General features: G+C 45.5%; 1 long non-coding RNA gene across 1 annotated transcript; it reads right to left on the bottom strand.

Moving 5' to 3' along the window:
• Nucleotides 1-2,149: 2,149 nt before the first annotated feature.
• On the bottom strand, nucleotides 2,150-20,606 carry LOC147912068 (uncharacterized). The gene is made up of 3 exons (XR_015550322.1): nucleotides 17,681-20,606; nucleotides 11,477-11,624; nucleotides 2,150-2,913 (listed from the first exon to the last, which is right to left on the bottom strand). It is a non-coding gene; the product is annotated as an uncharacterized LOC147912068 (long non-coding RNA).
• Between the last annotated feature and the right edge of the window lie 2,373 nt (nucleotides 20,607-22,979).

Raw genomic sequence — 22,979 nt, 5'->3', positions numbered from 1 at the left:
ATGGAGCCACACTCTCTGTTGCGTGGGAGAGGCAGAGAGAAATTCCTTTTCCTTAGAACCGGAAAGGGGGAAAAATTCCTCATGGTAGAGACCTGATCTTGATTCTGTGTCAATAAGTAACACAATGATTATTCATCCTGCTATTATCCCACTGCTGAGGACCAGCTCACGTGTCCATCCACGAAGGGTAAGTACAAGGATTTTGCTTGCCAACAGTCTCAATTGCTTCCCGGTCTGGTCCAAACTGACAGAGAAGAACCCAAATCGTGATGATGTCACGGACACAGTCAAATCAGTCTTAGGTACAATGCCTTTATTATGCACCTGGAACTGAGAAGTGCTGCCGTCTGCGACAGCTGACATGGTGCTTATACCTCCCCATGCCAAAATAGAACTCCAGACTGAAGCTGTGGGAGGCGGAACATCTGCAGGGCTCATCATGCCGCAAGCTGGTGCTAGGTTTACTCCCTCCAGGCTCCGCAGGAAGAGGCACTAGAGAGAAGATTAGACAACAACTTTTGGATCCCAACCAGTACCTACTACCAGAGCCAACCCTTAGCCATCCACCCACCTCACAGCAGCCACCCCAGCCCATCCTCCACATCATTATTCCTCCTCCCAGCCTCCCACTGCCCACCAACTCCACCAGCTGTTCTAATCAATATCCCATTGGCTCCTCCCAGCTCCGGTTAGAAGTAAAAATTACAAATCGCTGAATTATTGATTTGACTTTAGACTCGTAATAAAGGTGGTTTTAAAAAAAAACAAACATAGTCTCTACCCTAGGACACTTGGGGGGGGGTGTTGGTTTTTGTTTTTTTAGTGAACTGCTACCCTTCATTCTAGCTCCCCTCAAAGCCCTACCCAGCCTCCCACCACTACTGCTTAACCAATAATTACTGCTTCCAGCTAGCTCCTGGCAGGGATCCAACGGGTAGGGAGTCTCTTTACTCCCCAGCCACTGCAAGAAAAATTGAAAAGAAGCTCTGAGTGTATTAAAAATTAAAGACCCATGCTAAAACTGAGTGACAGTTTATATTTTAAGTGTTGACATTTAGAAAATAAGTGCTTTAGGATTCAACAGACCTCAGTGATTGTCTGCACTCATCTGGAGATAGAACTTCAAAGTCACCGTCTACAGCCTTCTGTGACAGTGAGTCGTGGGTCCAACAGCCTTTCTGGCCACCCTCGCCCACATCCCCAGCACCTCCCACCCAAATATATCCCCAGCTCCTGTAATATCTTCCAGTTTCCAGGCTGTTCTTTTTCTGAATCATGAGACCTCCTCTGCTTTCTAATAATTCTAATTCCGGTAATCTCTCAGTAACAGAAAATTTTGCTCAGCTGACGCCTGAGCCCCATGCTTCTGGAAAGCAGTGATGGTGCCTGAATCACCCTCCAGGGCCCCAGATACACCCACTGCCTTCTCATCCGTGTATCATGTTATGTAAGATACACAACCGCCTCACGGAAACCCCGCCTGAGTACGGTATCCGGCTGGCCCTCCTGACAAGAATGCCAACTTCAGGCAGAGCCCTGACTTGGATCTGTCATCTTCCAAAACACTCAGAGCCCCCAGGGCAGGCAGTCACGGGCAGGCTCGGTTCTTGGCTCAGCAGACTTTGACAGCTAGAATGAGGGCCTCCGCTGAAGTTAATCACAAGGGAGAATCCATGTTCCTCAACGTCCTGTCATGGGCTGGTACTCCAACCCTCACAGGAAATGACATTCAGCATGGTCACCACATCACCCCACTTCACCCAACACTGCCGAAGCTATTGTATTTGCGCCCTCGGCCCTGGGGGAGACCAGTGCCTGCATGCTGCTGCAGCTAGCCTTGGTCCATGAATTGTGACCAAGGGACACCCCAGAAAGGAAAGGGAAGTTGATGGTCACATCTGGCACGGGAGAGATGCTGAGCTTAGAGGGCAAGGGGCAGTTACACACCAATGCATATTTTATAGACAAGACAGTATTTTTGAGCTGTTAAAAATAGATCTGCAGGGAACACCATTGCAATGTCTGCCCAGCTCAGAGCCAACAACTCCCCATTTCTCTGCGAACCACACTGTGTTCACCACGTCTTTATTAACCATGTCTGTATTCTGATGCTTGAACATCTGGGGCCTTGCTGACCGCCCCACCCCCACCCCCCAGCCAGGGCTAGACAATTCCCAGAGACAGCAAACGACTCACCCACAAGCATGCCTCTCAAATAAAACCAACCAATCCAGAGCCCAACCTCAGCTGCCTCCAAATGTGTCCACTTCAATGTGTTTAGTTCCCCATTTGGAGGATCCATTTCCCCCTCAGATAGCATGCCTTTTGAAGTGTTCCAATCTCTTTTGGGCTTAAAAAAGTAGATAAAAACAATTTTTTTCTACACCCTGTTAGGGATAGCCCAGAGCTCAGCAAAGAGCACACCAGTGTAGAGGGAAGAGCCAGGACCGTGGGGGCAGGAAGCAGAAAACCCTCTGGTTCGGGGAGAATCAGGGCGGTAGTGAGCGAGCCCCTAGGGCAGCAGTTCTCAAAGCCTTGCCCAGACCAACAGCAGCAGCAAGTCTTGGGAGCATGTTAGAAATGCAGATTCTGAGCCCCCACCTCAGACCACTGACTCAGAAACTAGGGGAGGGCCGAACAGCTGGTGTTTAGCCAGCCCCTCAGATGATTCTGATGTTGACGATATTGGAGAAGAGCTATTCCAGTGGTTCTCAACTCTGGCCACACATGAGACGCTTTTAACAAATACTGATGCCCGGGCCCACTCTTCACCAGTTAGATCTTGAGATGGTGGCGTGCGGCCAGTCCATACTTTTTAAGCTCCCTGGTGGTTCTAATGTGTTTCCTGCCAGGTTGAGAGCCACTGCCTGAGGAGTCGTACCACTCACGTTGTCAGGGCTGTGTCTTTGGCTCCTACAGGGAGAAGAGGCAAATGAGTGAAAAACTTCCAAGGCTGACTCATAGAGGACAGTTAATAAGCAAGACAGGGGGGACCCCAAGGTTGCCTGGCTCGATCAGACTGGGCCTCACAGAACAGCTGAGCTTCCAGGGTCTGATCTCCAGCATCTAATCTGGTCAGCCAGGGGGGTCAGACTCCAATTCACGCTAACCAAGCTCAGAGAAGACCAAAGTCTGGGTCAGAAAGGAGTGACTTCATTCATTCACTCATTTCACTCATATGTTTTTGAGCAACTGCTCCAAGCCCAGCATTGTTCTAGGCCCTAAGAACTCACATGCTAGTGGAGGAAAATGACAATAATAAAGATATAAACAAATGAATGTCACCTTATAACAAACGACATGCTGGTTAACGAATAACCAACACTAAGGTCCTCTGCACAGGACTATTTCCTCCGCAAAGTAGAGGCATTCGAATGTCGATTCTCACTGGCTTTGGTCTCAGCAATCAGCATTATCTGTCCTCACCCAGGGAGTCTGCAGTGCATCACCCCGTTACCCTTGGGATGGCTAAGCCTTCATCTGACCACACTAATGCAGTAAGAGTAGGGGCGTCAATAATGCCGACACTTGTGGAACAGGACCAGGGTGAAATTGATTCTGATTCCTTCTGTATTAAAAAGGGTTGCTACGTAAACAACAAACAAAATTATAGCAAGTACACATTACATACTTAATGAAAAATAGTCATATACTGTAAAGTGATGATGCATTGATAACAAATCATAGTTATTTGTTCTAGGTGTCTCTACTCAGAACACTCTGTTAGCCTGGATCCATTTCCAGAGTGTACTTGGCAGACTTCCCACTACTTTTTTAAATATACATATGCCCCCACTAATTCAATCTGATCTGCTTCTCAGAACCGTGACTGAGAATCAGACAGGGCAGTAAATGCCTTACCTGAATCATGGCTTCGTGTCTTTCTTTCCAGATTCTCGAGGGATTAGGTTCCTAATCCAGCTTCAAACCCTCGACAAGCGTCTTAACCCCCCAGACACTGCATCTCTGCAGCTGTGAGAAGAGGGTCGTGGTCACAGCTACTCTCACTCACGGAGCATTTACTCAGTGCCCAACTCTGTTCCAAGCATTTTATTCATATATTGACTTATCTAATCACCCCAACAGCCCTACGAGGTAAGTATCATGATGTATGAGCAGATAGAGAAACTGAGGTATGCAGATGGTAAGTAACTTGTCAAAGGTAACACGGTGTTATGGGTTGCATTGCATCTCCCTCCCCAAAACCAGACACGTCGGAGTCTTAACCCCCAGTACCTCAGAATGTGACCTTAGTTGGAAGCTGGGTCTTTACAGAAGCAATCAAGTTAAAATGAAGTCATTAAGGTGGGCCCTAATCCACTGTGATTAATATCCTTATATAAAGGAGAAATTTGGACCAGAGACAGATACACAAAGAGGGAAGACAATGTGAAGATACCCAAGGAGCAGACAGCAGTGTGAGTGGAGTGATGGATCTGTGAGCCGAGGGACACCAAGGATTACTGGCAACACCAGAAGCCAGAAGAGGGCAAGAGGGATCCTCCGCAAGGGCCCTCAGAAGGAGCATGGCCTGCCGACACCATGATCTGGGACTCCCAGCCTCCAGAACTGTGAGACAATACACTGCAGTTGTTCTAAACCAAGTGTTGTGGTAACTAATATGCACAGGGAGTTCGTGTTGGAGCTGAGATTCCAACTCAGGCCTTCTGGCCCCAGAGCCCACACTCCAAGGAGGACAGTGGCCAGCTCAGCCCCAGGACTCAGTGTGGCTCACCTGGGCTGGGGTGGAGATGGTAGCTAAGAACTCCGCCAAGATGCAATAGGCAACATTGATTGGTTGCCCGTCCACATTCTCAGAAGATTAAAAATACAAAGAAAGATGGCAGATATCCCCAACAAGACTGAAACTGTCCCCTAACTCCCCAGCATGCAGCAACAGAGCAGTGCAATCCAGAATGTCACAAACCTGCAGAGACAGGAGGGGTGTGTTTATCATTCTCTTTTTCTAACCAATATTTCACTCTAGGGGGAGAAGGGGGGTAAGCCTATCACATTCCATCAAGAAGTTAATTACTTTGCTACTCTAGCCAAGTTGGCTGAGGCCAGAGGCAAAAAAAAAAAAAATGTCTTCCCAGGTGGGGCAGGTGAAAGGCCTTCTCCAAACCCACCCCCCTCAAGCCTCACCACACCCCAGGGTCCGTGATGGGCCCCAGACTTGGGGTGCTGGGTGCTGGACAAAAGTGCAGCCCCTGCCCTGCCCCAGGAATAGAGTCTACACAGCTCATCTTGAACAGCCACCCCAAAAACGGAGGTGCTGGTGAGCAAGAGGAGGGGAACACACGAGGAATATCAATCACTAATGCAGTGGAGCCTAACAAACATTTATTAAGCACTGCTGAGTTAAAGGGCCAAGGTGAATATGATTCTCTACTAGTTAGTGGCCTTGGCACAATTCTTCACCTCTCCCTACCTCTGTTTTCCCCTCTGTACAGTGGGGACAATAATGGTATCTCTCTAAGGTTGTTTTAGGATGAACCCAGCATTTCAAAAAGTGCTGTGCACAAGGTCAAGCACTCAGGAAACATCGGCGACTGCTACAGAGCCAGCCCCAACTCGCCGACGCAAGAACCAGCCTGAGGGGGAGGATGCCGGGGACGAGAGAGCCCGCTCACACGAGGTGAAACCCACCTAGAAACAGCTCTGTTTATCCCATGGCCGGGTAATGGCCTGCCCGCTCCCAGCCTTGGCAGCCAGGGCCCTTGGCCCCACCCATGTGAACAGCCCCACCCTAGGAGCTGGGACCAGCCTACTGCAGTCAGCGAGGATTTAGGGAGCCCCAGGCTACTGGCTCAGTGTCGAGTCAGCCTCGCCAGGCCTCTGACCCTGTTCCTGCCAGGCCCCTCTCCCAAGTCAGGCCGGGACCTGCAGGAGCTGCTTCTCAGCTGTGCGCAGACATCTAGGGCCAGGAACCCTTGTGGGGAGGAGAGGTCAGGGACCAGGAAACTGGTCCAGGTTCCTGGAAGCTAGTGACATCTATGGAAGGTGAGGTGGATGAGTAAGGTGGGAGGGAGGTAGGGGAAGTCCGAGTTGGTGAAATGGGCCCCACTTCCCCTTCCCAAGATATCCCTGGGTATCTACTGCAGTGGTCCTTGTGTCTGGCCTGACCTTGGGGGACGGTCCGTAAGGAAGCAGGCTGTCCCCACAAACCCATGGTTCTGATGACTGGGCGCTCGACCTCTTCCTCGTGATCAGCTCCACCATGCACCGCAGTTCCCACGGAAGGAGACAAAGGGAACTGATGTTTGTGGAGCCCGTTCCATGCTCCGGCACTGGGTTCAATACATAACATGCATCGTCCATTTAAAGTCCCAACCCTCTATGCCCTGAGCAGTGCCAGCTCACTGTACTGAGGTGATGAGGTGGCTGAGGGGCAGCAAGCCTGCCACACAGCTAGTCAGGAAGAGAGCCAAGCTTCCAACCAGGAGCTCCTCTGAACTCCAAACCCTGTTCCCAGATCCACATCCTGTTCCTGCCAGACATGCCCCCTGGTGTGGAGGGGGGTGGAGCCCACCTGCCTGGCCTCGGTCTCCTGACCGTTTCTAGGCCCTCTCCCAGTTGCCAGGGGACTGCGGGCCCATCTCCGAGTGACACCTCTCCCCCGTCTGGTCAGTTCTGCGTTCCTCAGAGGCTGGTTCTCACAGTGATGAATTTTTAATAACTGGATGCTCAGATTGGGTGGACAGAGTTGAGAAGTCTAAGCAATAGGGCTCCTGAGAATCCTGGGTTCAGGGTGCTGGCTGGGAAATGGGAATCAGTCCATGCAGAGTGCACTGACACACGCAGCAACAAGCCTGGGCCTCTGCTCCGCACGTGCTCAGGGATTCGGAGCAGCCCCTTCTGATGACCACGGTTCTCATCTTCCCAGAGAAGCTCTTGGCCCTCGAGGCCCCCTGAGTGTGCTCAGTTACCCGGCCAGCACAGTGTCCAGGGTCACACCAGAGCTGGCTCCCCGTCTGGTCGTGAGAGTGGTCCATGTGGTCTCTTTAGTGGACGACATCAGGACGTGGCCTTGACGCTACAGGACACAGGCCTAGCCACAGGGCTACCGCTCTCCCCCATCAGCCTGCTGGCCTCAGTCGTCCTGCCCATTGATCACAGGCCCAGACCTTCACTTGAGGCCCCCATCCTGCAGACACCCACCCGTGCTGGCCGACACTATTCCCCCTGCTCCCGAATGCAAGGCTGTCCCCCTCACTCCGTCTCCCACAGTGGCCCTTCCTGCCTCTTCAAACAGTCCTCTTCACGTTAACCACTCTCAGTGGGTCTACACTCCCAAACAAGTCTCAGTCAGCTTTTGTCCCTGAAATGCACAAGTCATTAACACTGGAGCAGGAGAGTCAGAACTCAAATACCAATGCCTGCTGGCCTCCTCTTAAGAGGGAAAGAGAGACCTTCCTGTGTTCGCTCTTCCAGACCCCCTACTGCCCTGAGAACCAGGAGGAAAGTAATATGTCTATAGCCTTTCCTTGGAAAATAATTGGGCCAGCACGGAGGCAGTTGTTCCCTTCCCAGTGTCCCCGAGGGAGGAGGGCGGAGGGTGCTGAAGCACTGGGCCCCCACAGCCCCACCACAGGCCAGCACCCACGCGCAGGAAGAGAGGAGAATGTTTGCGAACTGAACCTGAGACAAAAACCTTACCTTCCAGAAAGGAGTTTCCAGAGACCCTTAAACACATCCTCTCCACACAAGCACCTTCCTCCCACCTTGGGAGTGAGCAGCTGTCTGCCTTTAAGGCAGGTGTGTGAGGACTAAATTTGGCCAGTACTGGGGGCCAAACCCCACCCCAAATCCCCAACCAGGCCTTCTTGTCAGAGCTGTGCCTTCCTCCATTGTTTGTGACCTGGACCTTTCTAGATGTTGAGAGGAGGAAAGGAGATACTCAAAAATGAAGGGGCAGCGGGGTGCCATCCATGGCACAACTTGCTCCCTGGCCTGCCTGGCATCCGCCTCTAGAAGAACATTCCAGTGTCTTCCTGGCTCCTCGTGGGTCTTGCTCTCTGAAGTGGCAGGAGGGTAGGTCCCAGGTGTCTAATCTCCTATGGGACAAGGATCCTTCCTCCAGTGGCTCTCAACCCCGAGCACACCTGATCATCACCCGGGCAGCTTTAAAGAATCGTGATGCCTGGGCCCCGTTCACGGACATTCTGCTTCCACAGGTCGGAAGTGTGGCCTGGGCATCAGGATTTTTAAAAGATGTCCAGGGGAATGCCAATGTTGAGCTGAGTTGAAGAATCACAGCTTTACGCCCTGAGGACTTGCTGTGTGTTCTGCTTGCAAATGCAGGAGAGCATGACACATCCAACTGTCCCTCACACGAAGTTAAAGGAGGCGTACTGGGCTTTCTTAAACGCTCTGAAGAAATGACGGTACTGAAGAAATGTCCCTCGGTTGCAAACTGATCTGACAGATAACATTAGCTGGGGAAGAAGATGGTAAGGGCAGGCAACTCTACATCATCACCTTGCTGCCAGGTTGCAATGAAAATAAGTCTAAGACCAACTTTTACCTTATACACGTACAGATATTTTTTAACTTAACTCATTTATTAGCAAGCAAGGACAAAAAAAAATGCTCGTATATCCTATTCAGTATGCTCAAGAAAGTTCCACTTCTCCATTCTTATAGGTACTCCGACCACCACCTGGCATGAAGTATTCATTCAAGCCAAAAGCCAAGCCAGCATTAGGCCACTAGAATCCATCAGCGACCTGGGCTGGATACAGGATGACCAGAGCATCGTCCTGTTTATGGAAGAATGGAAAATGCTCTCTAAAATATTTTAGCCCACATCTTGAACACCTTTAATCTCAGCAATGAGAGCCTATTTCTAAATTGCACCGTGCACATTAATAGATTACCGTTTTCACCAAAAAATCCACCCTGACCTTCAGTTGGTTGTTGATTGAGACAGTGATAACAAGAAGCCTCCTCTGGGGTGTGGGCTGTCCGTTGGCCTGAGCTGTCTTGACCAGAGTGTTTGCAGCCCCTGGGGCATAGCTTCACCTCAGACCCACCCATGAAGTCACACATAGACGCTAAAATCAGCCATTTCAGGCGCTGAGGGGAGCTCAGCCTCGCCCCGGGGGCGCCTGCCCAGGTGCACACCTGAATCTAATGACAAGCAAACACCAGACAGAAAGTGAGGGACCTTTTCCAGACCCCCAAACTGCACTCTTCAAAAGTGTCAATATCATGAAGTGCAAAGAAAGACTGTAACCTGTTCCAAATTACAGGAGACGGAAGAGGGATGACAACCAATCGCAACGAATGATCTTGGATTCTCTTTGGCTCTAAAGGGCATTATAGGACAAATGGAAAATCTGTGTAAGGTCTATAAGTTAGATAATAGTATGTGAATGACCTGATTTTGATCATTGTGCTGTGGTTCTATATGAGAATTCCTTGTCCTCAGGAAATATACCCTAATGTATTTAGGAATAAAGGGACATGCCTACAACTTCCTCTTAAATGATTCAGGAAAAAACAATACACACACACGCGTGCACACACACATGCGCGCGCACACACACACATGCAGAGGGGAGATGGTGGAAAAGGACAAAGTAAATACTATAATAAAATGTTAACATTTGGGGAATCTGGATGAATGATGTAAAAATTCTTTTTACTATACTTGCAACTTTTCTCTAAATGTAAATTTATGTCAAAGTAACTTTTTTAGCTAAAAACTCCAGCACCATAACGCTGTCCAATACCTGGCTGGTTTTCTCATCTGCTCATGGGCCTAGTCTCCTCCTCGCAGCCCCAGACCTTCTGCACACACCCGGGGCACCCCACTGAGGGCAGTCAGGAATGCCTGTTTGCCACCTTCTGGTGACCCCTTGAGTCAGCAGCTGGCCTTCAGAGGAAAGCCAGCTCTGTAGTTCCCAGGAATCTAAAGCAGCAGTCAGAACCCCCACTATTGTGAAATTTCTTCCTGTCTCCCTGCCACCTGCCTAGGAAGGAGCGCCTAAAATCATCCCCCAAGCTTTGTGTCCCCTCGCCCCTTGCTCCAACTCCAGAAGTGGAGGGAAGTTGGAAGGAGCGCTGATCAGGAGCCCTCCGAGCTGGCCCTGCCCACTTTTTTTAGGATTCTTCATGGGTCAGACCTATGATTTTTGGAAACAAGTGAAGACCGGCCAGATGAGAACCAGCAAAGGCTATTTATTCAGAGCTGGCTACGGCAAGGGAGTCAACCACCATCACTCGTGTTTTGACAGAGACTCCAAGGCAGGCAGAGGAGCGGGAAAGCTTTATAGTGGAAAGAAGGGAAGGCTCAGGTGTGCACTGATTGGCGGCTGTTGGCATGGGGAAGTTGGAGGTGGGCTCACTAGATGGGGGGCATCTTGTGTGATTGGTTAGGGGTACATATATGGCTTTCTCTGGCTAGTCCTAAGTTGGAAACAGGGATAAAAATTAGGGAAGCTGTCAGTTACTAATTAAATCCTGGCCATTTGGGGCATATTGTTACAAGGGTTACTGTTTGGCTTCCTGGATTGGTTGCTAGAGACGTACTCTAACTTTCTACAAGGCTGACTTATAGATAGCAGGCTGGCTTACCGGGCTGGTTACTGCAGGCTGTGGGTCAGAGTTCTGTTTTTATATCTATTCTGGCCATTGTCCATTTGTGTATTCAGTCTCTCAATTTCCAAGACCAAAGACCTTCTACCAGTACCCCGTGATCTCAAGTCCCAAACTTCAACCCATACCTGGAGTATTTTTAAGGAGCTAGAACAACCAGTTCTCTGACAAGCGCCCACAGATGTGTTGTAGTGTGTTTTCGAGTCCTCAGTCATCCCGCCAAAGCCACTGGAGCATGCGCACCAGGAGCCCTGGGGGCATTTCCTCAGCAACATCATTTCTTTGCCACCTAGAGCTACCACGGCCCCAGCATCCTAGCTGAGCCATCTGGCCAAGGTTCCAGCCCTCCTCCCCAAGCATGGCATGTTCTCCTAAAGGAACACCCTTAGTTTCTGGTAGCCCATTGTTTTCATCATTGTCATCACAGCCGGCCCCGCTCCCTGCCCATCACGTTGGCCCATGTCTCAGGACTCAGGCCCAGGCTTGGGCAGGAAGGTACAACCACATCCTCACTCATGACGTCACCCCTGTACACCCCTCTTTCTCAACAGAGGGTTTCTGGTTTGCAGAGTTTGGCTCTGTTTTTTTTTGGGAAGTTTTTGTGTTGTGATTGTTGTTGCTGCTGTTTTAGTTATTCCCAGACTGAAATAAGATCTTAAAATCACCTTCCAAGACCCTCTCTTTCTTAGCAGTAATTTGCACATCAGACCAGCAAGTATCTGGTAGTGTATTTTACTTCCTCATGTCATGAAAGTTGCTCGTTTGGACATTAAATGAGACCCAAGGGGAACAGGGGCAGCCATGCCAGAGGAGCCTGGACACTGAGACTTCAATGGTGCTCCTAGTGGAGGAAGTGGATGAGACCCCCTCCTACCTGGACAAGGTGTAGATGACATCACTGGGTAGCACAGGGGTCCAAGCATGCGCAGACTCGGGGGAAGCCTCATGCACTTCCCCAGGCAGAGCGGATTGGTCCTGGAATTCCCTTTGGAGTCTCCTCTGAACATCTTTAAAAGGAAGACCTGGCAATAGACCCAGCCAGTGGAACAAGAGAGCTTGATGCTTTAGAGGACTCAGTATTTTCCAAATATAAGATTCCCAAGTGGTAACAGTACTATACCTCTTCCGCTGTTGGCCTTTGGCAGTTTTAAGACCCTTTATGCATATGTTTTCTCATGTAACCCTCCCCACACTGCTGTGGAATGTTATCTCTCTTTGACAGAGGGAGGTTAGAATGTTTGCCCGCGGTCACCCACACAGTAAGTGGTAATCCTGCCTTTCTGATTCAGAGGACAGTGCCCTTTCCCTAGGCAGGCTGTCTTTGGAGAAGCTCCTTCCTCAAGCTCGTGCTAAGGTAAGAAGCACAGGGGAGGCTGATTAGAAATGCAGATTCCTGGACCCACCCCTACCCCCAGAGTTTCCAGTTCTGGAAGTCCACAGGGCCCAAGAATCTGCATTTTCAAACCAAAATTTGCCACCCAAAATGTGTCCATTTCGGCATGAGGATTAATTTAGGCTAATTATTTTTAGGAAACAGAAAACTCAATTTTTTCTTATTACCTCCCCCTTAACTGCCTAAAAGAATTTAGAGAAAGGGCTTGTTCCTGGAATAGAGCTATCACCAGAGATACGTACAAAGAATATGGGCTAGGTGTGGTGGGGGAAACTTGGCAGGACCTAGAGATCAGAGTCCCCTCTGTATCCCATTGTCTCTGCATGGCCCAGCAAACATTTATTTACCAAACATTTGTTTTTATACCACCATCTCCATGTGAATTGCCTTCCTCCCTTTTGAAGTCGCAAACCACTATCCCCTTCTCTTTTGCTCAAGATGGCATATAAGCCTCAACTGCCTGTCTTGTCCTTGGGCCCCCCATATTCTTGTGGAACCCCCATACATACATAATTAAATTGGATTTTCTCCTGTTAACCTGTGACATGTTGATTTAATTCTTAGGCCAACCAGAAGAACCTAGAAGGGTGGAGGAAAATTCTTTCCTCCCCACAGTTGGCATAGTCTGCAGGATTAACTTAACTGGTTAAATGCTGCTCACTCCGGGACTGCTACAGCTGAGAGATCCTGGGACGCCTGACAAGAGCTGGCAGAAAGTAAGCATTCTTACTGCATCAGCTTCCTGGATCTCTGCCTGCCGAGTCTACTGGAAATGAGTGGTAAAAGTCTTTTTCCCCCTCTCTAAATTTAGATTTGAAGGATACAATATTTCTGGAGCTAGTGTCTTAGGCATAAGAGACTCTGGTAAAGATTTGGGATGAGTACTCTGGATTTCTGTTGAGCCCACTCCTCCCAGAGATCGTCATTGTTTTCTTTTGTCTTTGTCTCTGTCTATTGTGTTGTTTGTCATAAAGCTGTTGCTAAGGGACATCTTGGAAGCCAAAGCCACAAAATTGGTGGGCATGGGTCAAGCATTTAAAAGTTATTAGGGTGTTCACCACCTCAAGAAGGCACTTGTGATAGGACAAGCTGGCCACGGAAAGAGTTAGATGAACACTAGGTCACCTGCCAACGTCAAGAAAATTTTGTGCAATGAGGTACACCAGAAAAACATCACAAAATCCCCAACCTGGAGGCATGTCCCTCTTAGGTATTAGTTTGAGTCCAAGAGACTCAAGGCTTAGCTAAAACTGCTACTGTGCATATAAGAACAACCAGATGAGGTTTCTCTCTCCTCTTGTTCTGTGCTTGGCTTTATGACCCATGAAAATATTCTCTCTGGTATCCACCAGCCAGAGGATGCATATGCATCTGGCGGGCAGCAGAGTAGGCTGTGGATCTGAGCTTAGGGAATCTAAAAAAATTAGATGAACTTTTTCTTGTTAAATCAACCTATTCTGTTCAAGAGTAGGGAAACACATGATTCCCTGTGTTTCAGAACAGCTGTTTAAAAACAGGGCCCTTCATAGTTACCACATTTGCTTTCTTAGGCTAACTCTGGGAGTAAACTTTTTGGATCATTTGAGGGCTGCATCCTTTGCAGTTTCCTTTGGGGACACCTCTTGTGTGTATGGTTAAGCCATAAAAAGGCATCGGTTTGAGTCACTATGGAGAAGATCCTATTCCTCAATGGCCAGAGGGTGGATCTTTTAAATTGGAAAAACTTCTAATTTGAAAAAACATTTTTTAGAGAGCTCTCAGTCTAAATAATTGTCCTGAAGTTCTAGAACATAGAAATCTTTTGATTTCCATCTTAGTTGGAATTCTCCCTGACATAAAGAAGCAAGTTTAGTTGGATGGGTGGGTCAGTCTCTTGAAACTGAAAACAACTGTCTTTGTTTTGCAAATCTCTACAAGACCAGAAATGCAGCTCTAGAGAGGATCCAAAGTCCTTCTCAGAGTAATTTACATTCTTTCCTTGTGCCTTTGGGAACTAATATCTAGACCACCCCCAATTCCTAAGACTGAAGGGGAAAAAAAGAGAAGGAAAGGAAGCCTCTAAAAATACAAACAGCAGTATAAGCACCTTTGCCCAAAAACGTAATTTAAGGAAAATTTTTAGATGAAAACTATAAGGTCTCTGTTTGTGTCTGTCCATATGTATATCCATATATGTATAGCGTAGATGTGTGATATCTTTCTACCTCTGGATGGTATTACTAAAATTAATTTATAAAAGAGCTCTATTTAATTGGCTTAAAAACAAATAAACACTTTAAGTATTCCTAAAAGTTCTCAGAAATATAGTAGAAACTAACCCAAATGTTTTTTAAGTTGACATGATCTAGGAAAACATTCAATATTAAAGCTAATTTAAGTTTGGTTTAATTAAAATAGACATGTCTTTAGAATTATCAGCATTAATATATAACTTTTTTGGGGCCGGCCCCGTGGCTTAGCAGTTAAGTGCGCATGCTCCACTACTGGCAGCCTGGGTTCGGATCCCAGGCGCGCACCTACCCACAGCTTGTCTGGCCATGCTAAGGCGGTGTCCCACATGCAGCAACTAGAAGGATGTGCAGCTATGACATACAACTATCTACTGGGGCTTTGGGGAGAAAAAGAGAAAAAAAAAAGGAGGAGGATTGACAATAGATGTTAGCTCAGGGCCAGTCTTCCTCAACAAAGAGAGGAGGATTGGCATGGATGTTAGCTCAGGGCTGATCTTCCTCACACACACACACAAAATATATATATATATATATATATATAACTTTTTATTCTACCTAGGTTTACCAAAAGTCAAATAAGTTCATGTTATTTGTGTTACAAAATTTGTCAGCAAAATAATATATACAATAGCTTAAAATGATAGGAATGATACCTGACTTTGTCTAACGTCTAATGAACTTATTGTAGGTAATCTAAACATAATTGTTAAGAACAAATGATTTAAATAGGTGTAAATTAAAAAGTCACATTTTTAGGTGACTTTTTTGCACTAATTATGTGTTATGGTATATATACTTAAAAATAGGTTTAGGGGCTGGCCTGTTGGCATAGCGGTTAAGTTCGTGTGCTCTGCTTTGGTGGCCTGGAGTTCACAGGTCCGGATCCCGGGTGCAGACTGACGCACTGCATATCAAGCCATGCTGTCGTGGCATTCCGTATAAAGTAGAGGAAGATGGGCACGGATGTTAGCCCAGGGCCAATCTTCCTCAGCAAAAAGAGGAGGATTGGCAACAGATGTTAGCTCAGGGCTAATCTTCCTCACAAAAAGAAAAAGAAAAAAATAGCTTTAAAATCTTTTTGGTAACTTGAAACCTTAGAGTTTTGCTAAATTAAGTTGAATGATGGAAATTCATTAAATACCTAGATCATTTCCAAATAAGACAAAATATTTAAAATTAATTGCTAAACAGGTTTATCTAGTTTTGGTTTCTTACTACAGAAAAACTAAAATATAAATTTGGGTCTCTTACTAAACACATCTTGTGATTTATTGAAAGATTGTACTATGAAAAAGCATATGTTTCTAGAAATTATGTAATGTATTCATAAGTTTACCAATCAAAAAAATATATATTGGGGCCAGCCTGGTGGCATAGTGGTTAAGATCTCGCACTCTGCTTCAGCGGCCCAGGGTTCATGGGTTCAGATCCTGGGCATGGACCTACACACCACACGTCAAGCCATGCTGTGGCAGCATCCCACATACAAAATGGAGGAAGATTGGCACAGATGTTAGCTCAGGGACAATCTCCCTCAAGCAAAAAGAGGAGGATTGGCAACAGATGTTAGCTCAAGGCCAATCTTCCTCACCAAAAAAAAAAATATATATATATATAGGTATAACAAACAGTTCACAATTGCTTTCTTCTTAGTTTTCACTAGAGATTAAAGTTTCTATGGGTTAAAAACTCTAATTAATATATGCAACTTAAACTACTAAAGTAATAAGGGAAACATCTTACTATGCAAGAAAAATAAAATGTATGTTTGCAGTAAAAAAAGTTGTAAGGAATGGAAATGCATTTTTTTAAGGGAAAGGACAGTAATTTTATCCTAAAGAGAGGTTTAAAAAAAAGAGAGAAGAAAAGCATAGGACAATATCTGAATGTAAAAAAGGAAGTTATAGAAGGTCTATGGAAAGGAACCTTGAGAAAAGAGTTTTATGCATAGTCAAGCTAGTTAAGGTTGGAAAGAATTAAATAAACAAGTTTTAATACCAAAAGTAAGCTGATGCAAAATTAGAATTTTGTTTTCTCTGTTAAAAGGACAAAGTTTTCTTGGCCTTTTGGTCTTCTCTGGATAAAGAGATTATGAAAGGTTTTTCTTTACCTTTCAGTAGTCTGCCTAAAAAGAGGGGATTTTATGTTGTATCAAAATAATTTCCTGTATTATTTTATCAAGTCTTTCATTACAAGAGCTAAGTTCTACTTACAACTACTTAACTTTCTGTATTTGCCTGCAAAGTGTTTAATTATTACCACAGTTAAATGGATAACTAAGTATTGTTTGACAGTGACCCATGATTCTATTTGACCAAGTGTTTTAAAACCTTTTGATATTTTTTACAACTTCCCATAATCAAATTCTAAATGCAGTCTTTCTTACCTCAACTAATTTTGAAATGTTCCAGAGAGCCTCTGGAACATTTCAAAGGATCTGTTCTCTCTTTTTATAAAAAGGGAGATATTAAACTAATTAGGCTTATTAGGCATGTTAAATTGCATGGGAAGCATTGTCAAATAAGTGACAATAAACTGTCTTAAGTTATATTGCATGGGTGAATGCTACTAATATGTGTTCTAAAAATTATATGAAATTCTAAAAATTTGATATGTCCTGATATAATGTTATCAGTCATAATTCTAGTCACTATCTTAAAATGTGTGTTACAGAAATAACCAAATTTCCTTGTCCATTACATGCTAATCAGACTTTTAACCATGCCATTTTAAGTCGTGTCATTTACAGACAATTATTGTTTTACTCTGATGCTTTTGCAAATGTGCTTCATCTTCAAAGAGACTCATGGAAAGTGCTCTAGCATACAGGTTTCCCATAACTTTCAGATCATACCATCGAACTGGGTAAGGATTTGCAGAACACTAACAAAGAAACTGATGGCTCCATAAAACTGGTAACAAAAGATAAAGATCAACAAGAATTAATTACATGGGACCAAATGAGCTAATGAAGATGACTATAATTTTTATGACTTTTTATTTAAAATATTACTGGTTCTTTAACCTTTTAATCTTTTTTCTTTTATCTTTTCAAGATATAAGGAAATGTTTTTTCTCCTTAGCTACCTATGAGCTACAGCAATCTGATAAATTATATCTTTGTAAGGAAAATCGAAACATTTCTCTTTTTCTTCCTACATGATCCCTCTAGAATTTGGAAACTCTTAGTAAGTATTCTTATTTTCACGGCAATATAGTTATTTACATAACTTCACCAAGAATCTGTTCTTGTAATAGGACACAATTGGAAACATTGGTTATATTACCAAGGCTTTGACTGGAATGTCATGTTTGAGAGAGACATGCATAGACTCAGATATGACCAGACAGCTTTAGGGAACTAAGATTGACTTTATGGAAGCCAATCAAGTCCCCTTGGAAAAATTGGCCTTGGAGGGAAAAAAATTGCTTACAAGGTTACCAGCAGCCTTACCAGGTGAGTAAGGAAGGTCACTTCCTGGCAGGCACAGAAACCTCAGGATATTGGGGGACCTGAAGAAGAGAGGAATTAATCCAAATCTAAAGGTATTACAGCAAAGTTTGATGGTAAATATTGTCTTGGCTTCTTAGCCTCAAGAGGCTGTTAAAAGCTCAATCTGGAGATTCCTTATGAAAAGTTCCAGCAAAGCAGATTTAAAAGAGCCCATGTGATCAATTGCTATTCTTGATGCATTTATGTAAATCATCAGGCCAAGCTTCTTAAAACTAGACTTACTTTGCAAATAAATTAGCCTTAATTTGGCTATCTTTGATAAAAATGAGAGTGTTTTAGAGACAAAAAATTATTTCAGTAGAAACTATAATATACACTTGTGGATAGTAGAGTCTAATTCTGTTCATCGTCTTTAAGGTTTTGTTTTTCACCTGTAAACTGAACTGAATCCTAAATTCTTCCAATTTCCTCAAATATTTGGCTACAACTCTCCAAACTAACATTTCTAATTTTTCTCCCACATTTGATTTGGAATCATTGAGAACTAAAGCTGCCCTTTTCCTGAGGCCCTGCAAACTAAAGCCAGACAACTTGACAGAAACTTAAGAGGGATCACCACCATAGCCCATGCTTACACAATCTTCATGCCTGTTGCTGTGTAAGCCACTCAGAAAGTTTACCTGAATACCCAGTGACATCATCAGAGACATTTCAAACTGCAAAAGATGTTTCGACCCTGACGTCTAGAAATCTTCATGACTGGCTGCCCCTAAGCTCAGAAACTGGTTTATAATTTGCTCCAACCATTAAAACTTTTTTTCTTGTTTCCCTAGAAATGGCTCTTATTAATTATTTAATTGCTTGTACCTTCTAGGCCTAACTTTGAGAGCTCATCTGCATCACTGCCTCCTGAAATGAGTTTAACTAAACGGACCTGTTGTCAGGACCAAGAGACTGGTTCAATGAGATGGAGCAATCTACTAACTCAGCTTGTGAACTGTGCAACTTCTTGGAGAAGTTTCAAAGGGAAGACTGTAGGGTAGCAAAATCTGCCACCTCAAAATGTGTCTCTTTGGCATGAGGATTAATTTAGGCTGATTCCTAAGAGAAGACTCAGGAAGTTTTCCTTGTTACTTCCCCCTTGACTGCCTAAAAGAATTTAGATAAAGGGCCTGTTGCTGGAATAGAGCTATCACCAGAGATATCTACAGAGAATATGGGCTGGGTGTGGTGGGGGAAACTTGGCAGGACCTAGAAATCAGTATGCTCTGTGTCCCGTTGTCTCTGCTCGGCCCATCAAACGTTTGTTTACCAAAAATTTCCATCTCTGTGTGAATTGCCTTCTTTCCTTTTGGCGTCCCAAACCACTATCCCCTTCTCTTTAGCTCAAGATGGCATATAAGCCTCAATTGCCTAATTTGTCCTTGGGGGCCCCCCCATATTCTTGTGGAACCCCCATACATATGAAATTAAATTGGATTCTCTCCTGTTAATCTGTGACTTGTCAATTTAGTTCTTAGACCAGCCAGAAGAACCCAGAAAGGCAGAGGAAAATTTCTTCCTCCTCTACACCTGCCCAGGTGCATCTGATGTAGATCTTCAACGAAATACGAGAAAAATATAAGATCGTCCTGGATCCCCACGAAAGCCATTGACTGAGTCTGTCTCTCTCGCTCTCACTCTCCCATTCTGTGTGGGTGCGTGTGTGTCCCTGTCTTTCTCTTTCTCATCTCTGAGGAGAAAGAATTTTTAAAAACCCATGGGAAAGGAGCAGGAGCTGGGAAAAACGACTTAAAAGATAGGTGTGTCTTTTTTAGAAGGAAGCGCAGGTGTTGCCTGAGGGCAGAGGACGAGAACACAGAAAGAGAGGATTAGAAACTAAAAGCAGACTTTCCTCCTCCTGCCACTCCCAGCTTCCAGCTGGGCCCACAGCACCTGCGACATTCAGAATCATGAGGAAAGCAGATAGCCTGAGAGGAGAGACTGAGGCTGCTGACCCGGGACAGAGCCAGGCACAGTGCATGCTGGTGGCCTTCAGTGAAAGACTCTGGGCTGGTGGGATCCAGGCTCTCTGGCGTCCAACTGGGCAGTGAGCACTGTCTTCCCATATGGATCTAGGAATATTACCCACTGAGCACCTATTCAAGCATCAGCTTGGTCCAAATCCCTCTCGCTGAGGGGTTTCAACCTGTGACATGTGGGTTTCAAATGGAAAGCAGGGGTTGTCTGAGTCCCACTAGGTTGGCTCTCTGACTATAGAAATGTTAATACTGAATTTTCAGAAACCCAATTTGACTATCCAGTTTAGTCTTAGCCCCACATCTCCCAAACCTCCCCCACTTTATTAGCCACAAAGAGCCCCATAGAGACTGAAACCACCCTTGCCGCCACCCTGCACAGCCTTGCCTTACCCTGGCCGTCCACCCTCACTCTAGCCTAAATCACACCCCGAGGGCCTCTTGGTGTGCAAGAGGAAAGACCAGCTAGCTAGACGATGGTGACCCTCACTTTGGAACTTGCTGTTCGTTTCCCGCTTAGGGGCTGTAAAGGTAAACACAAATTAAAAACAAGAGGCTAAATTCTCCATGTTGAAAATAAGGGAAGAGACTTTTCTCCCTTCCCTTTTCTTAGAGCATTTACTTTAGAAAACTTGTAAGTTCTTTCTCTGTCTCTCTGAAATGTATGTACATAAATCGTTTTTAGAACCTAAATAAGCCTCTTGTCAGCTTTATGAGCCAGGCGTGTCTTTTTCAAGGACCTAGGAGCCATCTCTTTGAAAGGTAAACACCAAGAGAGACAGCCTATCTCTCAGTTGCTGTGGAAGAAAGGAGCATAACTTTACCAGGTGTTTGGATCCGAGCTGCAAAACTGCTGTCGACGCAAAATAACCAATAACCATTCTATACATAAGAGACACAAGGTGAGCTTACCTGAGCCAGAGTGAGGATTATAACCCCGGAAGGCCTTAGAAAGCATTCCAGAGGAGCATGGTTTTCAGCACAGTCTTATATCTTTTTAGAACAAAGAACATACATTACACACCCAGGATACATTTTCATCAAAATTTCAAAGAGGTATTTAGTTGCAAATTAGCAGGTCAATGTGCCCGTGACATCAGGAAAGGGACTAACCCGGGCGTTACCAATAGGGCATAGAAGGGGAAGTATGCATTCTTCTAAGAGAGTGCATTCTTTACTTTAATGGCTAAGCAGATGTACAATGCATGTTTGATAGGCCATAAATCAGGCTTTTCAGTTCAAGCCGAATCAGTTTTGAACCCGAATAGTTACCCCATATACCTCAATGTGTGAAAATCTCTTGTCACTACTTCCTGTCATAAAGATAGGAGATGTTTATCTTTCTTTTGTATAAAATCAATTAACTGACACAGATGGTGACTCCAATTACCAGGTAAATTTAAGATGAACTCTGTGTGACAAATGGTGCTATCCAGTCCTCTTACTTGAGGACTAGTTATTGTTTGTCTTGAGAACATGTACGCAATGGGTCATATCTGCTTGGCTACGTAAGTGGTAAGATTTCTTTCTACGTTTGCCATCTCTTAACAGGTTGCCTGTGATGCACACACATTCTGGTTTAATGCTTATTTAATAATAAAATTGTTTTCTTTCTCTTCTGCCTTTGTGGAGAGGTTTTCTGGGTTAGAAAATTTTATTATGTCGATGCAAATAACACATAATCAATCCACAAATCAAAATTGGGGTGAGTTTATTATGAGCCAGGTTTGAGAACTATAGTCCAGGAGAACTTTTCCACCAAGGATGGAAGCACTCCGAAGAAGTGGGGTGTACAGAGTAGTTATATACGGTCTTGGAACAAACAGCATCCAACACGTATGACAAGAACATCTCTTGTACTACTGTAAGAAGATGCTTCGTTAGCACAGCAGGTCAGTGTGCACAAGGTGAGCACAGCAGGTTCGTGGTCAGCAGGTCAGTGGTCACAAGAAGAGCTAAGGCAGGTCGGTAATTAATCCTTAGTTTCTGGGAAGAAATGCTTATCCTTAAAGAAATGCTGATATTGGGGAGGCAACATCTCTATCTTTAAGGACATCATTCTTGATTTTAGGATATCGTAAATGTTTAAAGCAGATGTACAATGCATTCTCAACACGCCACATCAGGCCTTTCTGGAAAAACAAGGTTAGGCCAAATTAGTTTTAAACCTGATGGCTTCCTCATACACTCCAATATATCCTATCGCTTTTCACTTACTCATCAATTTTTAATTCAATTGCCCCGGTAGACAAACTAGCCTCACCTCCATCTTCTCCAAGTGGAGTGAGATACCCCCAAACCTTGGGCCCCCCGATATTAGTCCAGCTATTGCTCCCTCTCAGCTTCACACCTCTGGGAAGCACTTGGAGTTGACAGCTGTAGGCCCCCTGAGAGTTGTTGCGTGCCTTCTAATCTTGATTAGCGTAGAGGATGAGGCCTTGCTGTGTGCTCACCAGCGTGGCCCAGTGCAGGCCCCGGCTGGTTGCTCAGGGTCCCACTTAGTGGGAGAGGACCAGCGGCTGGGCTTGAGGACTGTAGCTCCTGCTGGGTGGGACTGCTACATCTGGAGAAGTCCTAGGTTGGGGGAGGAGGGGGCGAGTGGGACATGAAACCACAAGTTAAACATGCTTTGTTTCCCCAGAGTGCCAAATGTACTCAACTGAGAAGTAATTTAAAATATTATTTGTAATGAAAACAAATGGGGATTATATTATGCAGTTGGATTCAAAATTTCACACTAATTTCTAAGCTAACATGGAAGAAGACAAATACATTTTACGCTTCATCCTCGGGGCTACATGCTGCCCTTGGCCTTTCCCCGTCAACCCCTGGCAGAGGTGCCTTAGCTGACAGGTTTGAGAAGCTTTGCTCATGTGCTGACAGGACCACCCTGTGAGGTAGGCAGGGCAGGGATCGTCTTCCCATTTTTATAGGTGAGGCTCAGAGCAGTTCAGGGATGAGCTTGGTGTTTTCCACCACGCATGCTCATATGCACACACACACACCTGTGTACACAAACACTGCCCTGCTCTGGGCCAGGAGGCTGAGCCCCACACAACTCTCATGCAGGCTTTCTCTTCAGCCCTCAGGAGGCCCTGGCAGGAGATCCAAAGGTGAGATGAGACAAGGAGAGCATCTCGGTTCTCATGCTCTGCTTCTCACTTGGCTCAGGAAACATCCTTTTCTCTCCTCGCCCTCTGCAGGGGTGGGACAGCTCCCACTGTTGCCAGTCTCTGGCTGTCCCAACACCCCTCTGGCCCCCTACCCTGCCCACACTTTGG

Source organism: Ceratotherium simum, chromosome 40, assembly GCF_057802395.1.
Source record: "Ceratotherium simum simum isolate JZ-2026a chromosome 40, ASM5780239v1, whole genome shotgun sequence".
In the NCBI taxonomy this organism is placed as follows: domain Eukaryota; kingdom Metazoa; phylum Chordata; class Mammalia; order Perissodactyla; family Rhinocerotidae; genus Ceratotherium; species Ceratotherium simum.
Note: the sequence above shows the minus strand (reverse complement) of the source record. Positions and strands in the feature narration are given on the sequence as shown.